Source organism: Triturus cristatus, chromosome 6 (assembly GCF_964204655.1).
Source record: "Triturus cristatus chromosome 6, aTriCri1.1, whole genome shotgun sequence".
In the NCBI taxonomy this organism is placed as follows: Eukaryota; Metazoa; Chordata; class Amphibia; order Caudata; family Salamandridae; genus Triturus; species Triturus cristatus.
The window spans coordinates 1,137,681,205-1,137,708,048 of record NC_140589.1 but is presented as its reverse complement, the minus strand read 5'-3'; the positions used below and the strand labels follow the sequence as shown (position 1 = coordinate 1,137,708,048).

General features: G+C 44.5%; 1 long non-coding RNA gene across 2 annotated transcripts in view; it reads right to left on the bottom strand.

The window, feature by feature from the left end:
• The window catches only part of LOC146821101 (uncharacterized), a 129,957-nt gene that overhangs the window by 79,824 nt on the left and 23,289 nt on the right, over window positions 1–26,844 (bottom strand). For both annotated transcript variants that reach the window (XR_014963100.1, XR_014963099.1), the window contains exon 3: window positions 5,459–5,538. This is a non-coding gene — a long non-coding RNA (uncharacterized LOC146821101). The remainder of the gene's footprint in view (window positions 1–5,458; window positions 5,539–26,844) is intronic.

The following is a 26,844-nucleotide window of genomic DNA, read 5'->3' as shown; positions in this document are numbered from 1 at the left end:
CCTTAAGGGTAAATACTACCGGAGGAGCCTGACTTGGGGTTACTGATGACTCTACGTGGGGACCCGATTCATGGTTATACAGGCTCCTAAAGTGTGTGACCCACTGCTCCGGGAGGATGTTAGCCCCTATCTCCGGAGAATCATTTTCTTGAAAGGTCGGTTTATTGATGATTCTCCAGAACCCCGCTAGGTCCCTTCTTTCCCCTGCCTCTCTCAGATCTGCCCAAGCTTCTGCCTGCAGGGTGAGTTTCCTCCTTTTGGTCTCTTTTTTATATTTTTCTCTGCATGCCCTGATTACTTGTGGATCTCGTGGTTTTGACTTAAGGGAGCATTTCAGTTCCCTCAGTGCCTTGGAACAATCTTTATCAAACCACCGGGGATTGACCAGATTACGCGTGGGCGCACTGGACCTTAGTAATCCGTCTATCAGGTTGGCAATATGGTTAAATGCTTCTAATAACCTTGGTCCCTGGACTTCCAGATCCAAACATTCATTTATGGCCAGCAGACCCTTATCGCTCAGGTTTTTATAGAACTTTGCCCCATCTATTTTGGACCATTTCAGTCTCCTGCCTTGATCGGTGACCCTCTCCACGATTGAACGATGGGCATTGGAGCCAATACCCGCCCTATATGCGAGCATTAAAACAAGCGGGTTATGGTCGCTGAAAGTGTTCCAGTCTATCCCTACACTGACTACTTTATTAACCAGGGATCTCGAGACCAGAATATAATCTATAATAGACGAGCAGCCCCTGCCCTTAAAAGTTGGTGGGAGTGTACCATCCGACTGTGGGTCTACCATATTAATGGTGTGCTCTAGGTCGTACTTAAGCCGAAGCAACCTAAGAGCCGACCCAGTAGGCGAATGAGAAAAATGCGGTCCCTTCTCAATTGGGCATTGCGCCCAATCTGTGTTCTTTTTGACCAGTGCCGGACAAAGGTGACAATTAAAATCCCCCACCACAAGCAGTCCACCAGACGGTCCCTTATTCTGGGATATGATTTCTTTTCCTAACCTTTGGTCGAGTTCAGTTAATACCGGGGTGTGGCTATTTTCTAACTCGGTGCTATATATGTTAAAAACAGAGAAACGTAACCCCTTTCCCTGGAACCGAACCGCCTGTATCCCATATGAGAACCAGTCTGGAAAGGACCAGGTGCCTGGCAGGTCTAAATCTACATAGATGGACAAACCGCCCATTGCTCTCCCTGAGCTAGATTTTCGGGCGGGAACAAAAAAACACTTGTACCCCTGCAGATGGTAGTTATTCTCCACAGCCCATGTCTCCTGTACACATATAATGTGAAATGTTCTAATGAAGTCCACCCATTCCTTATTGTTGAATTTGCCCGCTATACCCGCTATATTCCATGAGATAAGTCTCACACCCTCTCCACTCCATTCAGCACCCCCCTGGGCCCTTGGTCTTCTTTCCCACATTGATCTTTGCATTCCCTGCCCATGTCCCCCTCCTGTCTTGTCTACAACTATTTCCTTTGGCACAACGCAGTTTGGTTCCCCCTCACCAACCACCTGGGTTTGCTGAGCCTTGGATCTTTGCTCCTCCAGTCTTTCTACCGTACCTCCAATTTCTATACAACCCTGGGGGGCATTGTCTGTCTGTCAATCGACCCCTTCAAGGCCATTTAGGCAATGGAACCGGTTATAGGAAAAAAAGGGTTGTTCAGGTCGGCCAAAAAACGGCCTAGGGTTAAAGGCCTGGTGACTCCCCCTCCTGCCAACCCTCTCCCAGTTGTCATGAGTTTGGGGTTGCTGAGATAGGACTGGGATGATGGGAAAAAAGAACGACACATGGAGGGTTTGGATGGTGGATTCCCTAGATCTGTTTTTCCCTTGACATATATGGGACACCGTTCCTGTGTCCCTAAAACTCACCAGTATGCAGTCCCCTTTAATGGATTTTTGTGTTCTTCCCACCCATGGTACCCTTCTTACCATTATAATTTCGTTATTAAAGTGTGTCGGGAGGGGTCTATTTATGTTTAACCACTTGATTACCCTACTTTTTAGGGCACAAAAGTCCTCCGTTTCACCTTCCTCAAGTGGGGGGACACCTGCCATAACGACAGTAAAAGCATTGGTCTCTGGAGGTAAATTGGGTCTGCGTGGTCTCAGGGTGAGCTTCATTAAAGGGGTCGGGGTGCTCTTGTCTACCGGCTGTGCCGGGGGTACAGATCCTAAAGGAGGGTTGGGCATATTGGTGTTAGGGGGCTTAGCTGTTGCAGGCTTTGGCCTTGTGGGTTGTTGCGAGGGTGCCACATTCACAGCTTGTGGAGGGACTGGATTGGCGACACTATTTGCCGACTGCTTAGGGGCTACAGTGGAGGGAGTGGACTCTGATTGCCTTCCCTGTCTGCCAGCTGGAGTTTTCAGACTGCCCAATGTGGCCTCTAAAATGGTTAGTCTGATCTCAATCTTTTTAATACTCTCGCTGATCGGTAATAACAGGGACCTTAGCAAAAATTCTAGGTTTCCCAGCGGGACAACAGACAAGGGAATATTAGCAATACCAACTCCTGTGTCTTTTATCATAGTAGGAGCTGGATCCTCATGAGCAATGGGTTTAGGGTGTAAATCGACCAATGGTTTCTCTACTAATGTGGGGGTTTTTAAAAACTTCCCAAAATCCGAGTGTGGAACCTTGGGTTTGCTCTTTCCTTGAACTCCCCTCGATTTCCTCCTGCGTTTATTTGGAGGAGGTCCAAAGGCTACTTGTGTGTTAGTTGGCTTAGATTTAGTTTTCCTAATCTTCGAGGCTGGAGGGGCCGGAGGGGGTTGGGACACTAAATCAATGGTCACCCTTGGGGGGCTAGAACTAATTTCTGGGGCTATACTCAAGGCTTCAACTGGTGACATGTTAGTGCAATCCCTCAGCAATAGTGGGACATCATCAATTCGGGACAACTCCTCCCTTGGTAAAATAAGTTGGTCTCCGAGGGGCGTGTTTTTCATATTATCTATTGAGCGTCTCCGTTCTGCCCTTAACCTGGACAGATTACACTCTTTGTCCCCCTCCCCCACTGCCCGGGAGAAATAATTCTCTAGAGTCCTATTCTTTGCTCCACCCGGTTTTAGTGGGGTGCTCTCCCTTGCAGGGGACGGCATAATGTTCACAATAAATTAAACTCGGCGGGCGGCTCCACCGAGTGTAAGAGACCAGGGGTCGGAAGCACAATCCAAGAGGGTAGGCCCAGCCCGGCCACCTTCGGCCCCGGACGGCCACAGACGGTCCCGCCCTTGTCCCGGGCTTCTCCCGGCGCCCTCCCGCGCGCTCCCGCGCCGCGGAAGAAGCTGCACCCGATATAGGGGGAGGGTGCTTAGGGGGCGTGGCCAGCAGGGAGAGCGTCCAGGTGCAGGAACTGATGGCAGCACAGGGACTCCTGGGCAATGGAGTCCCTGATCCTCACCTGGCGCTCGCAGCCCTGCTCCCCGAGATTCAGGCAGCTCCCCTGTCAGGAATCAGCAACGATGCGCCCGGGCACACGGGCGAAGCGGGACCCGCGGAGCGGGTTCCGCGAGGTGCAGCCGCAGAACAAACAGCCCAACAGGAAGGACCTCGCAGGACAGAGCTCGCGCTCACAGGTCAGTCAATGTCTCCCAAAGAGCTAGGGACAAGCAGGCTCTTTTCAGCTGTGCTTAGGGGGCGTGGCCAGCAGGGAGAGCGTCCAGGTGCAGGAACTGATGGCAGCACAGGGACTCCTGGGCAATGGAGTCCCTGATCCTCACCTGGCGCTCGCAGCCCTGCTCCCCGAGATTCAGGCAGCTCCCCTGTCAGGAATCAGCAACGATGCGCCCAGGCACACGGGCGAAGCGGGACCCGCGGAGCGGGTTCCGCGAGGTGCAGCCGCAGAACAAACAGCCCAACAGGAAGGACCTCGCAGGACAGAGCTCGCGCTCACAGGTCAGTCAATGTCTCCCAAAGAGCTAGGGACAAGCAGGCTCTTTTCAGCTGTGCTTAGGGGGCGTGGCCAGCAGGGAGAGCGTCCAGGTGCAGGAACTGATGGCAGCACAGGGACTCCTGGGCAATGGAGTCCCTGATCCTCACCTGGCGCTCGCAGCCCTGCTCCCCGAGATTCAGGCAGCTCCCCTGTCAGGAATCAGCAACGATGCGCCCAGGCACACGGGCGAAGCGGGACCCGCGGAGCGGGTTCCGCGAGGTGCAGCCGCAGAACAAACAGCCCAACAGGAAGGACCTCGCAGGACAGAGCTCGCGCTCACAGGTCAGTCAATGTCTCCCAAAGAGCTAGGGACAAGCAGGCTCTTTTCAGCTGTGCTTAGGGGGCGTGGCCAGCAGGGAGAGCGTCCAGGTGCAGGAACTGATGGCAGCACAGGGACTCCTGGGCAATGGAGTCCCTGATCCTCACCTGGCGCTCGCAGCCCTGCTCCCCGAGATTCAGGCAGCTCCCCTGTCAGGAATCAGCAACGATGCGCCCAGGCACACGGGCGAAGCGGGACCCGCGGAGCGGGTTCCGCGAGGTGCAGCCGCAGAACAAACAGCCCAACAGGAAGGACCTCGCAGGACAGAGCTCGCGCTCACAGGTCAGTCAATGTGGGTCAACATATCCTGCAGGGTGCATGGAATCAGTCCAGGCAACTTACCCACAGTTTATTTTGTCCAACAAACGTGCAGATCCTATGGATTACTGGGAACTTCATGACATTATCCCATCACAAATGCTGCTGCTCCTGTGAGTCAATGGGAGCTATACAATGTTGAGCTCGGGGGTGCTGTGCTGGATACAATGCTCTCTGTCTTCCGTGCCTTGTTTGTGACATGCTCTGATCTCCGCTGTAAAAAGGGCTGTAAATCTTGTTTTGCTTCTCTCTACCTACTGCCTTCTCATAGATCAGCTGACTTGACGTCAGTGCCCAGCGTGATGCCAGGTGGTCACATGAGAGGAGTAAGTTTCTGTGGCCAGAATTAGACTGGTGAACAAAGTTATCATCTGACAAGGATTGAAGCTTTTGCATTTAGCTGACAGGAATCGTGGCAGCTCAGAGCAGCAAAGGATAATGGTGGGTCTGACAGAGTCAGTAGGTATGAATGCAACAAACATGCGCAGTGTACTTTATAGCTGTGATCCTGCATGCCTTGTGTGTTCATGCGTTCAGTATCTGTCAGTAGATCCAACATCATTTTTTTTGTTTAAATATATTTATTGGTATTTTACTGTTTTAACCTGGCTGACATCACGTATCCATACAAAAGCGTTAGATGTGAACATCAGAAATGCAAATCCCATGTACAGAATAACTTTAATCATCACAACAGTATAAAAACAACACATTTATGCTATTCCCTAATACTGAAATTTACATCATACTTGAACATATGCATGAGCACCTCCGTATGCTATTGCCCACAGCTGAGCTACATTATAGATTCCCAATCAATGTCATTGCTATCTTCCGTTTACTCATAGCACATCTTACCGAAGCAGTCCTAACAGGAGCTCGCGTATGTGTACCAGGTACATCCAGTGCGTAGTCGGTCGGGTCTTATCGGCAAGTCACTGTTTAATAAAATAAAGGACTTAAATAACGGCAGAGCGCATATACTGATCACTAATGAGTACCAATAAAGCATATTTTCCAAAATATTCTAAACATAACTAAAAACTTAAAACAAAAAAAAAACATCGCCATCCACGAAACCCAATTAGTATTAACCATGAATGACGAATCTAAATAGATATCATCAGAACACTACCACATATTCGCACACCCAAAGGATAGTCGTCACATCACACATATCAGGGCAGAGCAGCCATCACCGAGGAGAATCCCTGTGTCCGAGGATGGAGGGAGGGGTGTGGGGAGTCAGTAGATCCAACATGATGTATGTTTTTCATACACTGTGCTCTTTTGTGGTTTTCGCTATTGCTTATGTATGTATATTTTATACTTGCATGTGCTTACAGTGGTCATGCAACGATTCATTGATTTGTGTGTAAGAATATCTGTAGTAGTGTAAGGAAGGAAGAGATCAGACCATGTGCATCTTCAGCAGGTAACGAGATGACGGCCCATGAGTCACACAAAGTAACTGCAAAAGTCAAATCAAATCAAAAACAAGCTTTATTCGATTTTGGACATTAAAATCATAAAAGCAAACATATTAAAAAATACATCATCATATTTTACATTTATAGTTCATCAGTGCACTACTTTCGTGAATAGATTCCTATAAATTCATAATATACATGTAAACATTCTGTGATCCCTGGGCGGTCTAACTCATACTAATTTATTCCAAGCCAATTACGTCTCTCGAGATTCAGTTATTGAGACCCTTCCTGGTCATCAATACGCTCTTTAAAAAACCCACCATAGAGCCAGTACAGTAACAATTACCCAACATCTGTAAGTACACAAAGGCAAGGCGACATTGCCTCCATCCTCCCTGTCTTAAAAGTGGTACTAGCCATCTATGCCTTTCACTAGTGTAAAACTTACAGAATAAAACCACGTGCATTGTACTTTGTGACGAGATATTGTCACAGGGACATTGGCAGAGTTCCCTTGACCAGTCATTGGTGGCTGGGTAAGTAATCATGTGATGAAAGGTCCCAAACCTAAATCTCGTCAGAAGGTATCTATCATATCCTCCTGGGACGTATAACAAATATGGTTGGATATTGCACGTAGTATTAATTAGTTGGTGTTTAACCACCATAGGTTTGTTCAACTCCAGGGTTAACTTGTTTCTTTCTAGATGAGTCATGCATGCTTTTTTAAACTCCTTCCGGTTAATAAGATTCATACTGTCAGGTGAGATAAAATATTCTGGATGACCAATGTCCTGCATAAAATTTTCAACGTATTTCAGCCATAAAATTTTGCGGGCATTGTCTAGTCTCATTGCGTCCCTTATAATTTCCCTATTAAGGACCGTGCTATCTGTAGTCCAAATTCTATGCCATAGCAGTACCAGCTGGGCCTTAATTAGATCAGAGATGTATGCAACCCCTAGCTCAGAATGACAGTTAAAAACCGGTGCACCATTTGGGACGGCTAAAAGAAACCTTAAAAAAACATTTTCCATGCGTTGAATTGATGTGCAATCTTGAAATCCCCAAATGCCTGCCCTATAAATAGCTATGCTCATGCACTTTGCTTGATAAATCCTTAGAAAGATTTCAGGTGGCCTTTTTCCTAACTTTTTTGTAAAATTTATTAGAGACGCAATGGACTTCATAAAAAGTAAGGACCTAGAACTTAACAGCTGGAGCCCAGGAGTCGGTTCTATCAAATAGGACGCCCAGATAACTAAATAAGGTGATAGATTCCACCTTGCTCCCGCCCGCCTGAAAGTTTCTATTCTTGTATTTTGCTCTCCCACATGACATCACAAAGCTTTTCTTTGCATTCAGTTTTAAACTGAGCCTATCCATAAATGTGGTGTAAAAGGAGAGGGCCCTTTGTAAACCCACCTGAGTGCAGGCCATAAGCACCGCATCATCGGCGTAAAGGAGAGAGGCTCTCGGGCGGTTGTTTACAATTGGTGGATCCCTAGTGTGTGACACCGACTCCTGTTCCAAGGCTTTGGTATATAGAGAGAACAGGAGTGGTGCCAAAACACAACCTTGCCTTACGCCCCGGTCTATTCTAAATGGAGCGGTACACTCGCCCTCTATACCATAGCGAACCTTTGCAGTGGCTCCAAGATATAGCTGTCTTAAAAACTGAATTAAAACAGGATCAACTTTCAATTCATTAAGAACACCCCACAGCTTATTATGTGCTACGCAATCGAAAGCAGCTGTGAGGTCTATGAAGGCCAAATAGAATTTCCCTGTTTTGGCCTGCGTATATTTACCGATTAAAATACTTAAGTTCAAAATCTGCTCGTTGGTTCCTAAACCAGCTATAAAACCATATTGAACATTACTTAAAATACCATTATCTTCAGTCCATCCCTGTAACCGATCTAGAACAATCCTGCCTGCTACCTTCATCAGAGAGTCCAACAAAGATATTGGGCAGTAGCAAGCAGGATTCTCCCGCTCACCCTTTTTGAAAATGGGGACTATAATTGATTTGGACCATGTGCTGATAAATCCTTTTCGCAGCATGCTTGTAAAACCCTAGTTAAAATGGGGCCCCATAGCTCCAAATTTGACTTATAAAGATCGATTGGTACCCGAACGGGACCGGCAGCCTTGCCACTCTTACTTGCCTTAACTGCAGTGTTTACATCGTGAAGTGAGATAAAAAGTTTAATGGGCGTAAAAGGTTGGTCTACACTCCCTAAATCTTGACTCTGGAATGCTCCCTCAGAAATCTTCTGTTTTGAATATACATTAGAAAAAAAGTCTATCCAGGTCTGTTCCTCTATAGCCACCTCAATTGATGGAACATCTATTTTATTAGTGAGAAATGGGGCGTTTACTGCGGACCAGAATTTCGAGCTGTCTTTACTCTCAGCGGCATCACTGAGGTTCTTCCAGGCCTTGTCTTTCAGCTCGGATATCCTATTTTTCCTTGCTGCATTATACAGCTTTCTACATGCCCTCTGTCATGCCCTCTGTACAGCTTTCTACATGCCCTCTGTCTCTGTCTCTGTCTCTGTCTCTGTCCTGAAACTCCCTCTGAGGCGGAAAGCCGGAGGTTCCTTCTGTTGCTCTCCCCTCCCTCTCTTCCCCCTCAACAGGATTTCAAGTCACATAGCGCGGGGATGCCCTTGGGTCACCAGGCGCTCTAGAAATCGCTAAAATAAAAATAAATAAATAAATGCCCTAATCTCGCTCTTATCTCTCACCACTCTATGTAGAGCTTTCTTTAAGTTTGAGTAGCTTTTGGTACAGTTTTTATCGAACCAGCCCTTCTCATCTTTGCGCGTGCCTTTACATTCTGCAAGCAATGTGTTTCTAACCGTCTCAGTGATACTATTAAAAGCATTTAAAACATCTTCATGTGCTGGACTATCGTTTAAAGATATTAGAATTGGGTCTAGTGCCTTTACAACTATCTCTTTGCTTAACTCCGTGGGGTCCCGGCTTCCCCTGCGGATTGCATAACCATTTTTTCTTGCCAATTCAATGTTCTGAACCCATGCTATTTTATTAGAAGTTTTCCTTAATACGCGATTTGGGATGGCTATGTTCACACTGATAGCCAAGTGATCGCTCATGACATTTTGATGGATGTCATAGGCTTTCACGTTACTAGCATAACGGATAGGGATAGTGATGAAGTCAATAGTTGATTTGGCACCTCTACCTATAAATGTGTGCCCAAACTCGACTGTAGGCATACACAAACGGTTCGAGAATCCCATATCGTGTTTAAACATAATTTCATTAAACAGCTCACCTTTTATATTGTGTTGGAAGTGGATCGGCGGATCGTCCTTGTCAAAAGTTAAGCCGCACTTCCCTAATTCCGCTAATGGTCACAAACTAGTGTTAAAATCCCCACCCCAGAGGGGGATGATCTTGTGGTCGCCTTTTAGTTCTAGAGCGTCGATGTCCCCACTGAGCTTCTCTAATATAGCTCCCAACTGGCCTATTTCTATATTATTGTAGAAATTAACCAAGAAAAGTGCACTGCTACAGTCTGTGTATATTAGGACCGTTTGGTAATAAGTTTCTGAACTAACCATCTCGATCTTATATGCCCCTAGCAGATTTGAAATGTGAACACATAGTCCCCCTTTTGGCCTACCACTGGGTGATTGAATTGCAGGTGTATGATATGTCTTGAACCCGTTAATATGTATATTGTCAATGACCCAAGTCTCTTGTAGACAAAGAACGTCAAAATTACTAGTAAAGTCCAACCAGACTGAGTCGTTCACCTTATTCCTTAAGCCAACGACGTTCCAAAAAAGATTTCTAAATAACCCTATCTGGTGATCAGTTGGATTCATATAACCCCTCCCTGTGATGTCTATGCCTTTTGGAATACTTTCCCCTTCGTCCTCTCATACATCCAAGACCAGGTTCTGCGGGGTTAGGACCACCTTGTTTTCAACTTTAAGAATATTCTTGTTCTTAGGCTGGCCCCCATAAATTGGATGTCAATCATTCTCATCCAAAGTAGTTAGGGGACCAAATCTATTTGACACAGCCAAGTTATAACAACGGCCATCTCGTGTCCATCTATAGTTGTCATGATTTTCCGGGGTATTTGTAGATTGTAGTTGATAGAAAAAACCCAAGGGGAATATTTGAATACTGGTATTAGGTGTATTTAAATTATACATTCTCGATAGGATTTCCCTGACCAAAGCCGGTGATACTAGCGAGAGAACTATGCAGTCACCTTCATAGTGTTTACTGCCATAACCTACCCAGTCGACCCTCCTCACCATCTTGAATTCCCTGAATAGAGCCTCTGTTAGGCCTGTCCTATTACCCAACCAATTTATAGTCTTGTTTCTTAAAGCCGGACACTTTTCCTGTGTTGCTAAGGGAAGCCGGGGAACATTAGCCAAAATAATGGTGTATGGCATTGCTGCTGGGGGGAGGTTAAGTATTTGTACATTATGCCTCTACCCAGAAGCACTGTTGACTGTTTTACTTATACTTTTCCCACCCTTCTGTTCGTTTCTTAATTTACTGTCATCCCCACCAAATCCTTAGATCTATTTACTTTTGTATCTAGTATGAGACTTTTACCTATAGGTACAGATATATTTTGGCAAGAATCCTGTCGCTCAGCCCGCTTACTTACTTCTGGGGTTTTCTTGTCTATCAGAGATGTCGTTTTTCGGATTATCTTATCTGTTTGCACTTCAGGACCCAAAGATTTCTGATTTACTACACCATTATTTTGTGTGGTATTTGAATGGGCCCCTAAGATTTTATCTAAACCAATTTCTATTTTGGCCAGTCTTATCACAAGGATGTTGATAGATTGTGTCACGAACTCTTTTAAATCTTTTATGGCTGCACACAAATCTATCACTACGCTGGAGGGCTTAATAAAGTTTTTTTTTCCCATCGGAACACTGATAGTGGCCATATCCTTCTGTGTTTTATTCTTAACACCCTGCATTTTCCCAAGTGTCCTTTTTAAATGTGTCTTTGTTGGTCTAGGGGTGTGGACGGGAATCTGATGGATTATGGCTGTATCTCCCACAGTATTATTAGCTACCAATGATTTGGGTGGTTTACAGGATTTTTTCGAGGGTGGTAATTGGTCGTTGTCAGCTGTCCCATCTAGAATCTCATCAGGAATTTCCTGAACGCACCCATTATTTAATTGCGCCCGGGTACCATTATCAGATAGCTCCACATCTACAATGCGTTTGTCGCATGACACGTTACTATCCATTATTTGTTGTTGAGGTGGGGTGGGACTATGGTTTCATTATTTATTGTTTCATCTACAGAAATAATCTGCCTTTCTATATCCCCAACAGCCCCTGTTAGATAGTTCAACAGCGTCATGTTAATCTTCCTGTGTTTACTTGGTACTTTTGGTGTATGACTCGCGGCCTGTTTCCTTTTCCCCATTTTAACCCGCCACTTAGTGGCCCTCAGTACTTATGGGGCTATGAGGCTATGGCTCAAAAAACCTCAAATAAGTAAACACACAACCAGTATACTAGTTAGATTATAATACAGCCGCGCTTACAAATTGTTTTGAATGTGCAGAACCAAATGCTTTACCCGTAGATGGGATGTTAAACGCTATGGTTAGAAGTGCAAATCTATCCTATAATAGCGATATTCACCATCCACAAGAAAATAAAAGTTTTATAAGAAGGGATCAGGCATGCGCATACGAAAGAAGTGCAAGTTTGTTAGCAACGTTAAGTCATTTAAAATGCAGACTGCAATTAGATTAGATACTTCAATATATATCAAAGTTCAAAAGGTTCAAAAGGTCCAAGAGCCTATTAATTGGCAGCGCTCAAAGGGCACAGACACAGTACCTTTCTCTTTGGTCCCGAATCAATACAGGGGCTTGAATGTTAGAGAATTGGCCCAGCCCAGCCTCCTCCAGCCTCTGACGGGCAAGGACAGGCCCGGGCGCTGGCTGCCCGCGTCCCGCACTGCGGGAGGCTGAGGGCGCTCAAGTACTGCCTCCTATTGCACTACGCAGTGTCACAGGCTGCTGGATCCTGTAGTCCCAACTTCAATACGCCGTTCCCCTCACGGCTCGGGAAACCAGGAAGCTGAAGTGGTGGAATGATGGCCGTTGCCCTCCGGCAGGTAGGCAGGAGTGCCCGTGATTGTTGCCCCCCCCCCCCCCCCCCCCCCCCCCCCCCCGCACCACAGCAGGTAAGATTTCGTCAGAGAGCGCGTCCGAAGTCCCAAGTCAATAAGTTCCAAATATTGGGCTCAGCCGGCTATGCAGGTGACATGCAGGCCTTGCCTCCACCCGTTGCCTCCGGTAGGAGCCTGTTGGGTGTACTGGGTACTGAGCAGCTGTGGGTGTGCGGCAGTGGGTCCGGTCGAGCCACAGGGGTGGACTAGTACAGTGCCGGGCAGCTCATGAGGCAATCCAAGCAGGGCAGCAGGCAATGAACCTGAGCACGCAGGAGAAGTCCGCAACAAGCAGTCTTCCCGTTGTACTGGGGTCACGTTAGTGCCAGCAGTCGGCACACCGCACCTCCTAGCAATGCCCCCAGATACCAGCTCAGTCTCACATAGTCTGAGGAGTCCACACCATTCAGGACACGGGGCCGGGCGTTCCTGGGGCCAAAGCACGAAACCACAACACAGGAGCTCGCTCCACTGCAGCTTTCAGCCACTGCACCCCCAGCAGTATATAGCGCTCACCTCCGAGTCCAGGAGAGGCAAGCATGACCCACGGGGCACCGCCGCAGCACACAGCCCCTGCCGCACGCGGGCAAGACCAGGCAGCTCCCGCGATCAGGTCAATGGTGGCCGCGCACTTCCAGTACCGGTCCAGGACACCAACCGCTCTGCCTCAGGGCCGGTGGGAACGTGCCTGTACACCACCAGTCAGTCGATACGGCGGGGGAAGTGCAGAGGGACACTCAAATACAAACAACCAGGTATATACGGCCGAAAATATGCCTCCCACATAGCTGCAGCATCAGCAAGGGAAACACCACGATGTTAGCTCCCACTAACTGCCGACCCTACCGAGAAAGTCACCGAAAAACCGCAGGGGGCAGCGCTTTGGCGTTCGGTGTTCTGCTGCTTAGCTTGCTGCCGACAAACAAACAATGACCGCGCAGCAGCCGTGAGTGGGAAAATGCAAAAGTAATAGTGTCCTTGGTGCAAATTACAATTCACTAGTTAGAAGGTTGCACTGGATGCGTTTGAACTATGTGAGTCTTTGAACTTTGGACTACATATGGCAATAGTAAAACAAATCTACAAAATAGAACAATAACAATTAAAAGTGTTAGACCCCTGCCCAATATTCGGTTCCAAAATGTCACAGATTTTTTTTTTTACAGTCCGATATATGTGGAGACAGCTAAATGCCAGTAGCCATCTCATGTTGCCCATAAATTTCTCCCTGGTGAGTTATGTTATGATACGTAAATGATATACCCTTTGACTATTGAACCTAACGTGGAGTGTCTTGTTGCCAGCACCAAGTACCTGCAGTCTTGTGGTCCCCCGCCGCCGCCTTTACACCAGCGGCCGCAGAGAGGGGTCAGAGCCGGAGACTACATCCCCCAGCATTCAAAGCGCCACGGAACCCGCGGACGTCCCGTTCGCGCCACGAGGCGCATAAAAGACCAATGCTGCCTCGGTGGAGCGGGTCCCTTTGACTATTGAACCTAACGTGGAGTGTCTTGTTGCCAGCACCAAGTACCTGCAGTCTTGTGGTCCCCCGCCGCCGCCTTTACACCAGCGGCCGCAGAGAGGGGTCAGAGCCGGAGACTACATCCCCCAGCATTCAAAGAGCCACGGAACCCGCGGACGTCCCGTTCGAGCCACGAGGCGCATAAAAGACCAACGCTGCCCCCGCGTTGCGGGACGCGCGCGGGCGACGCCGGGCTGAGCCCGGGCAGAGGGCGGGCCGTCTGTGGCCGTCCGGGGCAGGAGGAGGCAGGGCAGGGCCACGGTACTGTGATCGTCGACTAACCTGTAAGTGATCAGTCCTATAAACATACCTGTTCTAAAGGTTACTGCATATGCCTTCACTCATGTCGAAATCCAAGTCGTCTAATCAATCTGGTGCTGGGGATAAGAGGACTATGGACAACTATCTGGTAAAAGTTGTAAATAAGATTAATAAAGATCGGAGACTTTCATTGGGCAGATCTAACTCTGAAACTTCCCTAGTGGACACATTAGCACCTAATACTGAAATACTCGCTGAAAGCAGTATGGTTAATACTGACAGCGCTGATGGGATTGCTGATGTACTCCCTGATACGGATATTGTTGGAAGTACTGATGAACTCATTACCCCATTGAACTCTTCTATCTCACCGACTACAGCATCCTGTTATAAAACCACCCCAACTCCCTCCCCGATGCAGAGGAAAATGCGGGCGTGCAGAAAAGCACCAGTAAAGAGAGTGGTGACCTATAAGCCAAAAAAGCAGGGTTCTTTTCAATTAGGCAGGGGGGTTTTACCGGATTCGTCCAAAGAAATATTAGGGACTAACAATAATACTGAGGGGGTCTTTCTGCATGCAGCCACAATAGGACATTTGGTTTCAATTTTTGAGACCAAATTAGAGTCTATAATTAGTCCCTTGTTGGCGAAATTAGATGTAGTTTCAGCAGAAGTAGATAATTTAAAGGGCCTCTTGGCTTCTTATGAAAAACGATCCTCCCCCACGTTAACCCCCCTTTTTGCCGCTTTGGCCCCTATTATCCATAAGCCTACAGAGGGTGCCATGGAACCTACTTTGCACCCGTCTGGTACTCACAACACGGGAGCTCCTTCGGGATCGGGGGACAGCGGTCAGTTAAGTCGGCCCATGGATGCGCCATCCACTGTGACATCAGTCTTTGCGCCACCCACAATAGCCATTCCAGCAGGAGAAGTAATCTCTGCACATACATGCCCAAGTAATATCCAGAAGCCTGCAGCCAGGGGAAATGTGGGGCATAATAAACACAAGAGAAATCATATCGTTAACCTCCCACCACAGTGTGCCCCTTACACAGTGGTATTGATTAATGTTCCGGAGGTAGGCTCTAGTATGCGTAACTCTAGCCAGGAATCTCATGATTCTTTAAAAAACAAATCACTTGCCTGGCTTAACAAAAACTGGGGATTTCCGCTGGCATTGTCTAAAGATATTTTATCCACTCGCAGAGTTGGCTGGATAGGAGAAGGCAGGAAAACTACCACAGGGGACTGTATACTAGTTAACTTTAAATACCCACAACACGTGGCAACTGTCCTCTTAAGAGCCGCCTCCCTACCCAACCAAGCTAATTTGGTCTCTGCTAGGCCTTTAGGCTATTTTTATAGCTATCTAGATGGCCCACAATTGCCAAGGCCCCAACAGATCGAGCTGTATGAACCCGGTTCAATTAGGGGTGGGGTTTGTTATCCTCCCTTTTTGCCACCAAGAGCCCCGCTGTATTTTAATAGAGGGAATATACAGTTTAATGAGGAACCCAGCAGGCAAAGGGATTATACCATCCCCCTTTTTAACCGTTACTCCGCCCTGTCCTCATTGGAGGAAAATGACTGACTGTCCGATAATACTAAGAATACGAATGAGAAATTAGTTATTGGTGTTCCCTCTGATAAAGTAGCGACTGTTCCCCCGTCACCTCTACCTGAACCTAACAGGGTGGAAGCTGTTTTGGAGAACACAGGAATTAAAAAGACTCAGAATTGTTGTACCATTGCAGACTCCTCTTTAAATCTAGATTCTTCCCTGGTAGACCCAGTAAATGATCATACAGGGGCTAAGTGTGATCTTGATACAGGTTACCGCGTTGTTACGTGGAATATTGCTGGCTTGAAAAGGAAATTAGATTCCCCTTTGTGGAAGGACTTTATTAATATAGGGTACGATATAATATGTCTTCAGGAAACGTGGTGTGAGGAACCCATTTTTATTGAGGGATATTTAGCACACAGCTTGAATGCAGTGAGTTCAATTGCTGGAAGAGCCAAAGGTGGTCTCCTGCTTTTAATATCCACTAAATTGAAATCCTGCAAAGTGAAAAGTTGTGTCTCAGTGGATGTCTATTCTCAGGTCTTATGTCTAGAGTTTGATAAAGGGAAAGATTTGTTGCTGATAAATTTTTATAATAATGTATTCACTGCCGACAGAGGTAAAATCCGGATTCAGCTTGAAAAAGAAATTGAGAGGACATAGGCAGTTACAGGTCACCAATCTATAGTCCTTTGGTTAGGTGACTTTAATATAAGTCCTTGTCCTCATGCCTCGAGTAACTCATGTGGCCTAACAAGGGAAAGTGGTAAGATGGAGGGAAATGATTGTCTACACTTCCCACATTGTATGTATGGCACTACCCTTAATATGATGTTAGCAAAGTTTGATTTGGATATGTTAAGTTGCACGAAGAATAGTATCAACGTTAACTGTCCAACATTTACTGGAAGAGGAGCTAATTCATATATTGACCACATTTTACTGTCTAGCGATTGTGCATACTCCAACTTGTGTGTTAATGAGCAAATTTTAAGTGATCATAACAGTATCTCCTTATCATTGCATTGTTGGGGTCCCAAAAACATGGATGTTAACAATCGTATTAACTCTATCGAGGCTGTAAGACCTAATGGGTTTAGGATTAAATGGACAAAGGTTGTCCCACATGAGTTGTTGGAGGAGGTTTTAAGAAAGTGTACCATGGAGATAAACTATTGTATTAGCGATGAGGTACACCCGCAAGTTATATTAAACCACCTACGTATTATTAATGAAACAATTGACAACTTACTCACAAAACCGCATAAGGGGAAAAGAGTAATCAACACTGGCTGGTTTGATAAAAGTTGTACACATGCTCTCCACGCTCTAAAACAGGCGATGAGCTCTAAACCACGTGATTGTACAGCAATTAAAACTTGTCGTTCTGTCTATAAAACATCACTTACTAAAAGGAAAAAAGCTCTCCAAGAAGAGGCTTGGTACAATCTCAGCTGCGCGGCTGAAACAAATGATAGTAAGTTATACTGGCAGATTATAAATAGTCCTTTCTTAAAAAATGACTCAGTGCCTGAAATAACCTCTCATGTCGACTGTCAATCATGGATGCACCACTTTTTAAATATTTTTAATCCGGATAGGTTAATTTTAGATTCCCATATGGACAACGAGTATACTTGGCCTAGATTGCCTTTAGATATTGGTCTTGATGAGGTTTACGAGGGCCTACGCAATAGCAAAGGCGGAAAGGCGCCTGGCCCGGATGGAGTCCCGCTGGATTTGTATAAATCCGAGTTAGATCTGTGGGTACCCATCCTGACCAGGTTCTTTAATGCAACAGCGGAGGGTCAGATGCCAATTTCCTGGGGCCAGTCTATAATTATTCCTCTTTTTAAGAAGGGATCCAGGTCTGAGGCAAGTAATTATCGTCCCATCTCTCTATTAGACGCATCGATAAAAATAATGAGTAGAATAATTTTAAATAGACTTGAGACTTGGGCTGAGGACAACACGATAATTTCAAAGGCGCAATATGGATTTAGGAAAGGTCTGGGGACGTTGGAACAGTGTGTTAATTTAGACCTCCTCATACATAAATATACCGTTGCAAAGGATGGGAATCTTTTCCTTTGTTTCGCAGACCTAAGCAGCGCCTTTGATCTTGTAGACCATAACATCCTTTGGGACACCCTGTTAGATCTCGGTGCCCCCAAAGAGTGTGTTTTCTTTCTGGCCCGGTTATATTCCGGCCTTTCATGCAAAGTACGCTATGTTCCTATGGGAGAATGTACACCTTTTTTTAAAGTTGCAAGAGGGATTCGTCAGGGGTGCGTTTTGGCCCCGTTTTTATTCTCATTATTTATAAATGAAATTGATATGATTTTAAGCAAACTACCCTCAGACGCCCCTTTGATTAATGGCAGCGTTACCCCTATTTTATTATACGCAGATGATGCAGTTCTTTTATCATGAACACAGAATGGTTTGCAACGCCTCATAGATAGATTTGTGTTATTTACCAAAGAGAGGAAACTGATCATTAATAAAAGCAAGACTTTTGTTATGACCTGTGGAAAGAGGGTGAAATTCAATTCTTCCTTCTTTATTGACAAAGTGAAGATACAACCGGTCAATAGTTTCTGTTATTTGGGGATAACATTCTCAGGTGACGGGAAATGGACTAACGAGGACGAGAACGTGAGGTTAAAGATGAACAGAAACACCAGTAGTATTTTTAGATTTGCGGCCAAGTTAGGGCAAAGGAGAGTGAAAGACATGCTGGCTATCTACAAAGCTAGGTGTATCTCATCTGCTTTGTATGGGGCAGGAGTTTGGGGCCATCATTCTGTTAATGGTTTACAGAACGACGAAAATAAGTTCTTGAAGAAACTGCTATGTGCCCCATCCCCGGTTCCCAATATCTTAACTCATATGGAAGCCGGTATTGACTTTATCGCGGACTTAGCCGCATTACGCCCATTGTTACTTTGGCGTTCTATCTGGTCCAAATCCGAGACTGTATTTACACAAACAATTATCAAGGATTGCTTGAAACTTGATAATTTATCTCGAATACCTTGGCTGAGTTATATTTACTACTGGTTTAATCTTCTGTTTGAATGTAATATCCGTCTGAACCCCGAAGCAGCTGCACTGATACCAAAGAAAGACATAAAATCGAAGTTCCTAGCATTTAAGAATGCGGCTAGAGAAAATCAGTCCAAAAATCTAACAACAGTTGCTTCTTACCTCGATTTGAATTTAAGGAGAGGTTTCCAGACATACCTTGCGATCGTGACTCACAACTCACACAGATTTGTCCTAACCCGTTTAAGGCTTGGGATCGTGCACCACCTAGTCTCATTCCCAGATATAAAGATCAAATCTAATATGCTGTGTCCTTGTGATAATATGTCAAAACAAAGCTGCTGTCACTTTTTATTGTTTTGTAAATTTTATTGTCATTTTAGGAAATTTTATTTAAAACCTATCCTTTTAAAAAATAAGATACGCTCTACTAAATCAGCAATGAAGTTCCTAACAACTCTAGAAAGCCCTGATACCTGTTTTTTTGTGGCATCCTATGTGCTAAAATGCATGAATATAAGGAAGTCCATAGTCTGCGTTGATTAGTTCTATTTGGTCATGTACTTTGCATATATAGGTACCGCCCAGACTCCGATATGAACTTTGTAGCCTGAGTGAAACTCGGATGAATTTTGTAATTATGGGATTGTTACCATAGTTAGTATCTTTTGTATATTTGCACATATTAGACAACTTACTTGGAATTTGCACTTTGTTATAAATATAATGTGGATGCTTTGTTGGAAAATTAAGTTTAATTTTGTATTATTCAAGGAAGCACTATGCACTTTAACAATGTGTTAAATATAGTTTTTTGTTATGTCCTGTGTATAAGACATTTTAGTCTAATATGTATTTTTAAGTGTTTGTTCTGCTTATATGGTTGTATTCTTACATACCGAATAAAGCTTTTGAACTGAACTGATATACCAGACTAATTATCATATAATTGCAGTGAGAAGCTCCTCAATGTAAACGTCTGTTGATGAAGCCACCAAAAGAGAAGCGAGTCAGTTTGTTCATTAACACAATTTGAGAATAACTACATCTTCGAAATTGCTGAAAGCTTCACCTTGCTGCCATGTGTAAAGTAGTATATAAGAAAATGGTCCCAGCACAATAATGCTTGAAATGCAAAATCAGATACAAAATCAAAAAAATAGTAATAAACGATTGGATAATGCTAAAGTGTTATTTAATCACACGAAGCAATTGATCATTTTTTTAATTGAACCAACAATTTATAATCAATAAAAAACGAAAGAACGTTGGGGTGCCCAACTGGGTGAAAGGAGGGTGAGTGTCAGAGCTCACCTTCAGCTTCTCGCTGGTTACCGTTGTCTTGCACAGGAACAGAAGTCGCTAGCTTCCCGACTCCCACTACTAATCACTCAGCCCCAAGAAATGTCTTTGGCTCTAACTGATCAGCAAGGGGGAAGGGGGAAATTGGATAAAATAATAGACGATAGAAGAGACTGGTTCTGGACCTTCTGGTTTTCCTATCTGGAATTCTTCTTCAGCTATCACTCTGCCTTCTGAAGACTCCTATGGGTAACTAAGCACACAACAAATTATTATTCCTTCTCTACTCTGTTCTGTCTCTTTTCTTCTCTTCTCTTATGATTTTTCTACCTACCCAGAATCCTGAACTCTGTGCCTCTCTTCCTGTTCAACTCTGCCTTTTCTTCTTTCTTGTTTTTGATGTCACTAATTATCTTTAAAACATATATCTTTTTATTATACCTATTTATTCTTTGTTTTTAAACATCTTCTAACTCTTTCTCTTTTAAACCTACCATTAATGTTTCTGTGTGTGGCCTTCTCTTTCTTCTCGTGATTTCTCTTCTTTCTTTTCTTGCCTCTTGCTATTCTAAAAACTGTCGTCTTCTAAATTAAGCCTTTGGTGCTTTTAACTTTTCCTGTTTGCTTCCTCTCCTTAGGTTACTGCGGAGCTACTCTAACTCTGGTAAGTCTTTCTCCTTACTTTCCTAGTTAACTGTTGGTATTGTCTATTATTTTTTCCTTAGGAACCGTTTCTCAGTAAATCCTATAATGTTCTTCATTTTCTGTTACAGGACTCTGTATGCTGATCTCTGCTGACCTTGGTAAGTGTTATACTTATTGCGTCACCAAACACTGCTTACATTTTAATGTGAACGAATAATCTATCAGTAATTCACTTAGCTTTCTTCGGTTTTCTTTTCAGGTGCGGCTGAAGTCTTCACTCGTTTTTTCCCTGTAGAGACGAGGTGACTCCGTACTCGACTCCCGGTAAATAGCCCACTACGGACTCTAGTGGCTTTTCTGTCCTCTTCGGTAAGTATCGGTTTCTTGACTCGGAACTACTCTCAAGCGTTACTCTGGAAAGCTTCTTACTCAAAAAATTCACTTCAGAACTGGGAACACACTCGAACACGTCTTCTCTGAGGAAATGTCTTGGTGAAGTGCGCATCACTTCAGGCGTGCGCGCGTCACATCGTCTCTCTGGATTTGTAAACAACTAGACCGCAGACCCCAGCGCCTGAGCGGCCATCTTGGAATTACGAGCATGCCACAAACTCGACCATTGAAGCCCATTCGAAAACGAAACGCCTATTGAACTAAGTTCCTTGCGCTTCGCTTTGGGACTCACATTAGGGATCCTGACAGTGAGGAAGGTGATTTGAGTGAGGTAATAGGGCAAGTGACATAAGACATTAAACAATATCCCAATCGAATTGTTAGGCATGTTGCTCAATGCCACATAATCACAGAGGAATGCTTCATTCAGTATACAGTCATTTGTACAGCCATATACAATAGAACAAACACAGTGCACATTGCACTATTGATGGTACTGGCATATATGGTATGTTGACGTTTCGACCCCTTAACCCATGTAGGTTAGTTCAGGTCCTTACTGACGGGGTCTTCCTCAGGACAAGAGTGGGGGTGTAACGAGGGGGGCACCTAAAGATAAAATAAGGATTAAGTCAGGTCCAAGAACGAAAATTAAATGGACAAGTACATAGGGATAGGTCACTATATTTACCGTATTGGGGATGGAAGCCTATTAGGTACAAACTTTGCGTCCTGGAGCTCCAAGGCTCCAGGACGGGTGGGAGTGACAAACACCTGAAATAATAAGGTGTCAGTAAATGGGTGGTCCGAGGGAAAAACTTATTTAATAGTTGGATTAAAAGTTTTAATCAGAATATAATCCACTTACTTAAAAGAAGTCCAATTCTCCCAAATTTCACAAGGCAGTAATCAATGCTGTCTGGATAACCGTGGTAAAACCATCAGTAAGATAGGTGAAGTGAATCACAATATAGCCTCTAAATGTTAAAAGAAGGGGGGGAAGGAAATTAGAAAGACGGAGGACGCTGAATGCACAGGTCAGAAAGCAAATATCTAAAGCCAATACATTAATTAAAAATGAAAAGCATGTTGCATATGGCAGGGCCTAATAAAGAGAGGCCGACTTAATTACAGGAGATATTAATCAAAAAAGGGGGGGGGGACGGGAAAAAGAAACTATACATTATTACACGATCCACAGAGCTACTTAGAAGTGAAAATTAGTCCAAATATAGGCTGCTTACGCGCATTGTGTACCAACTAAAGGTTTGCTAGTACTAGAAAGGTAAAGCGCTTATCCAAGGGGGCTGAAAAAACCTTTTTTGGTGAGATGTCACAATAAAACACGGAGTCTGGAAACTTAACCGAATGGCATGGTGCAGACATCGCTGTGACAGAGGAGCAGTGAAACGCGGCTCCCGCCCAAGTAATCCCGAAATAGTATACATAGCGCGACAAAAGTACCCGTGTACAAAAACCCAGCAAAGTGGTCAAATTGCATCCACTGAAACGAACGGGGAACGGTGAGGGCGGGATTCCCTGGGATGACTCTTACCATCAATAAATCAGACTGATCTCTTCAGAGTGAGAGGGCGAGCTGCTGCCGCTTGAAACCTTTATTTATGTCATGCGCGCGGACGCTATACGCTGCATGACGTCCCGCGTGTGGCAGCAGCTAAATGCCTGCCGTGTCGAGAAGTGTATTGAAGGAAAGACCCCGAGGTAAGGAGAGGACTAAATCCCATACGGTATTTAAAAGGGAAGAAATTCACATTTAACTGGTAAATGCTTAATATTACAAATTAGACAGATATGCAAATCAAAGAAAATCTGTGTGGATCAGAAAAAAAGATAAATAACACACATGGTTTCCAAAGTTAAAAAGGAGTGTGATATTCGAAGAACCATACCAAGTAAGGGAATACATGATTCATACAATGGCATCGGCATAAAAATAGGATCAAAGTGAAATACGTTCAGGCATAACAGACTTCAATAGTGCAAATTAGTTATGGAGTTGAATATCATGTGGCACCACATAAGTAAGTACAGAATACCTAACAATAATCCTAATAATAACGTGGTTTCCAAAGTCAGTATGGCCCAATCAATGAATATGATATTCAAAGCATCATATCGCGTAGAGGAATACATGGTTCCAATGGTGGCACAGTAAATTACATTGTAGACACAAAAATAACCTCAACATTACAATAGTGTCATGAATATCATGGTATCTCACATATATCACATATGTAAACCTGGACACCTGCTGGAGTCCGGGTTATCAAACATAATAGTGTGTATGTCTATATGGTGCGATATCTGATTGTTGTGTATGTAGATACAGTGAAACCCCAGAGAGATGCACTTTAAAAGAAGACCTAGTTAGGTGCTAAGACAGGCCAATTGTGCATTGCTGGGGTCTTGTTCATTCAGGCCGCTGTTTATAGTGTCCATACGGATCATCCATTTAGATTCTCTTATGGTGAGGATTGAAGATATGTTGCCCCCTCTTGGGCCTAACTCTGTTTTTTCAATTGCCAACCATTGCATTTGATCCGGGCTATGCCCCCTCTGACTGTAGTGTTCAACTAGGGGTGCTCCCACAACAGAGCATCTGATCCTACTTTGGTGTTGTAATATCCTCGCTTTGATTTTCTGTTGTGTCTGGCCAACATACAGGAAACCACTTGGACAGATTATCCCGTAGATCACGTTGGTGGAATTACAGTTGGTAAAGGAATGTAACGCGATTGTGTGATTTTTGTAGATGAAACTTTTAGTTTGTATCGTAGTAAGGCATGCTTTACAAGATCCACACTTGTAGTGTCCCTTCACAGGTGGTAAATTCCAGAGTGATTGGATAGTTGGTTCTACCGGGTTCTCCAGAAAAGAGTGTACCACGTGATCCTTGATACTCATGGCCTTCTTGAAAGAATGCATGGGTAAATTGGGTTGGTCAATTTCGGCTGACACTAGGTTCCAATGCTTGTTTATTATTTTTTTCACAGCATTATTTCGGGTGGAGAAAGTTGTGACACAGATCATTCTTTTAGTAACAGAGTCATCCTTGTCTTTTGTCGTTAAAAGGGTTACTCTTGGATTGTACCAAGCCCTCTTTTGGGCTCTTTTAACCAAACGTTTGGGATAGCCTCTTGAAATCAGTCGGCTACTGAGGTCCTCGGACTCTGCCAGGTAGTGTACCCGCTTCGTGCAGTTTCTGCGAATTCGTAAAAATTGTCCTACAGGAAGGTTGTCTCTCAGGCCGCGTGGGTGATAACTGCTGTACCTTAGGAGAGAGTTACGTTCAGCGGGTTTTCTGTAGAGAGTAGTGAATAGTTTGTTCTCTTCACTACAGATTTTTAGATCAAGAAAAGCTATCTCATGGGCATCTGACTGAATAGTGAACTGCATATCCTGATCACATAGGTTCAGCCACTCGTGAACATGATTAAGTTCAACTGTGTCACCATTCCAGATAAGTAATATATCATCAATATATCGTTTCCAAAAATCAACATGTTGATGGAAGGGCTTGTTGTTGAGAACATGCAGTTTTTCAAAATTGTCCATATAGATGATGGCTAGATCCGGCGCGAAAGCTGCCCCCATTGCTACGCCCTTTGTTTGTATATAATAGTTACCTTGAAAGAAAAAGAAATTCTTCTTCATAGCAATAGTGAGGAGGGCTATGATAAATTCCAGACACCCTCATCGGAGCAGATCGTTGGTTGAGAACTTCTCGCATAACATCCAATGCCGGTTCTTGTGGGATGCTAGTGTACAATGAGACAATGTCACAGGTGACAAGTAGTTGTTCACTAGGGTTGAAGGGTTTATTGTCCACCAGGGTGATAACTTGCATAGTATCTCGCAGGAAAGATTCTGTCTTCTCAGCAATAGGTTTCAGAAAGAAATCTATGTACTTGCATAGTGGTTCCAACAATGAGCCACACCCAGATACGATGGGGCGTCCGGGTGGATTAAGCATATCTTTGTGTATCTTAGGTAAAGTATAGATGGTAGGTAGTCGTGGGTATTTTTGGTTCAAATATTCAAATTCTAGTTTGCTTAGAAAACCTAGATCCAGCACTTCAGAAGTGATTTGATGGATTTCATCAGCCAAATCATTGGTAGGGTCTGCTCTTAACAGGGAATAACTGACGCCATCTTGTAATTGCCTCATAATTTCGGATTTTACACAGTTGTGTCCTGTACTACTATTGCTCCGCCCTTATCCGCGGACTTGATCACAATGTCCTTGTTATTTTTGAGAGTGAGGAGAGCAGCTCTCTTTGCTGGTATTGGGTATGGTATGTTTATATGTTGATAGAAGAGTATTAACGTCATTAAGTACCATACTTTCATATGCCAGAATTCTATTGCTCATGGCATAAGTGGGCGGGACGAAAGTCGAGGGAACCCTTAGTCCTGTAAGAGATTTAGATGGATTATCTTCAGAGTTCCTAAAGAAATATCTGAGATGGATTTTACGAAAAAAAACCTGCAGTTCTGTCCTGAGATTGAAAGAGTTTGGATGAGCCGTGGGTACAAACAATAAACCTTTAGAGAGAACGTCTTGTTCTTCTTTGTTCAAGATGTAGGATGAAATATTTACCACTGGATTGTTGTTATGCTCTACCATCTGTATACTTTGCGTCTCGTGAAGATCTCCCCGTGGCTCTCCGGTTGAAAACGGACCTGCTTGGGGATCGCACCCCTGCCCCTGTCCCAATTCGTATTGGGCGGATGCTGACCTCTTGGGTGGCCTCTTGGCCAATTCCCACCCCGTCCTCGGGGGGGTCTCCATTGGCCTTCCCCTAAAAAAGGATAGTAACCTTGGGGAGGGAACCAGTTGTCACGGTAGCTATAATCAGAGCTAGGGCCTGGTGTTTCCTGATCGCTATCCAAGCTCAATGAGGAATCAGAGAAAGTAGTGAAATTCCTCCTTCCCCTGTAGCCACCCCTACCTCTACCTACAAAACGGCCAAAATGATCTTGTTTGTAGTGGTCGTCGTTTAAGTAGGGATAGGTGTTTGTCTTCTCATAGAATCTAATATCCTTGGATAATTTATCAAGCTTCTTATTCTGGGTGGTTGTTTCAAAGTCCTTCAAAGATTTGCTGAGATTCTAAAGAGCATCTTTTGCATTGGTCAAAGTGGAGTCCCCTGCAATTTCTTGTTTGAGGGCTGCAATCTCTCTTGTGAGTATTTGAACCTGTTCTGCTGCTGTCTCAACCCCAAGTACCATCCAATGTCGCGAAGCGTTATTGGCGACAAAGCTAAAGCCTTCCTTGAATTTGGGTATATCGATGAATATAGCAGGTTCGTTTCTAATCTGTAATCCAACAGGTATTATGTTGGCCTGTAGGTATTTTGTAAGCAGATGTCCGTGAAGCCGAGTACGTATTAGTTTCTTTTCTAAGCGTTCAACTCGTGCTATTTTATCATTGAGTGTGAAGTAAACACCTACTCAGACACTTGGTCACAGTTGCATATTCAGGTCAAGTCACTGAAGGTGGGCCGTGGGTGTGTATTAAATATAACTGTATCCTTATCAGTCACTGGTCATGTACATATACTGTATAGCACCTGCTCACCCTTATACTCACCTATTCCACTATAACTGTGCCGTTGCGTCATTGGGAGCACTGCTTTACCTTACAAAGCCTTTAAGTAAAAAAGCTTTACTATTTTTTCGTTTGACTATAATTAATTGGATAAAATTGTTCCTTCATACATATTGTCCAAGCATTGAATGGTTATGTATAATTACCAAGGAATTATAGGTTCACACTTCCCCTCTCAAGGGACCATTGTTTTCTTGTATTATTGTATTACCCAGGTCCCAAGGTTAATAG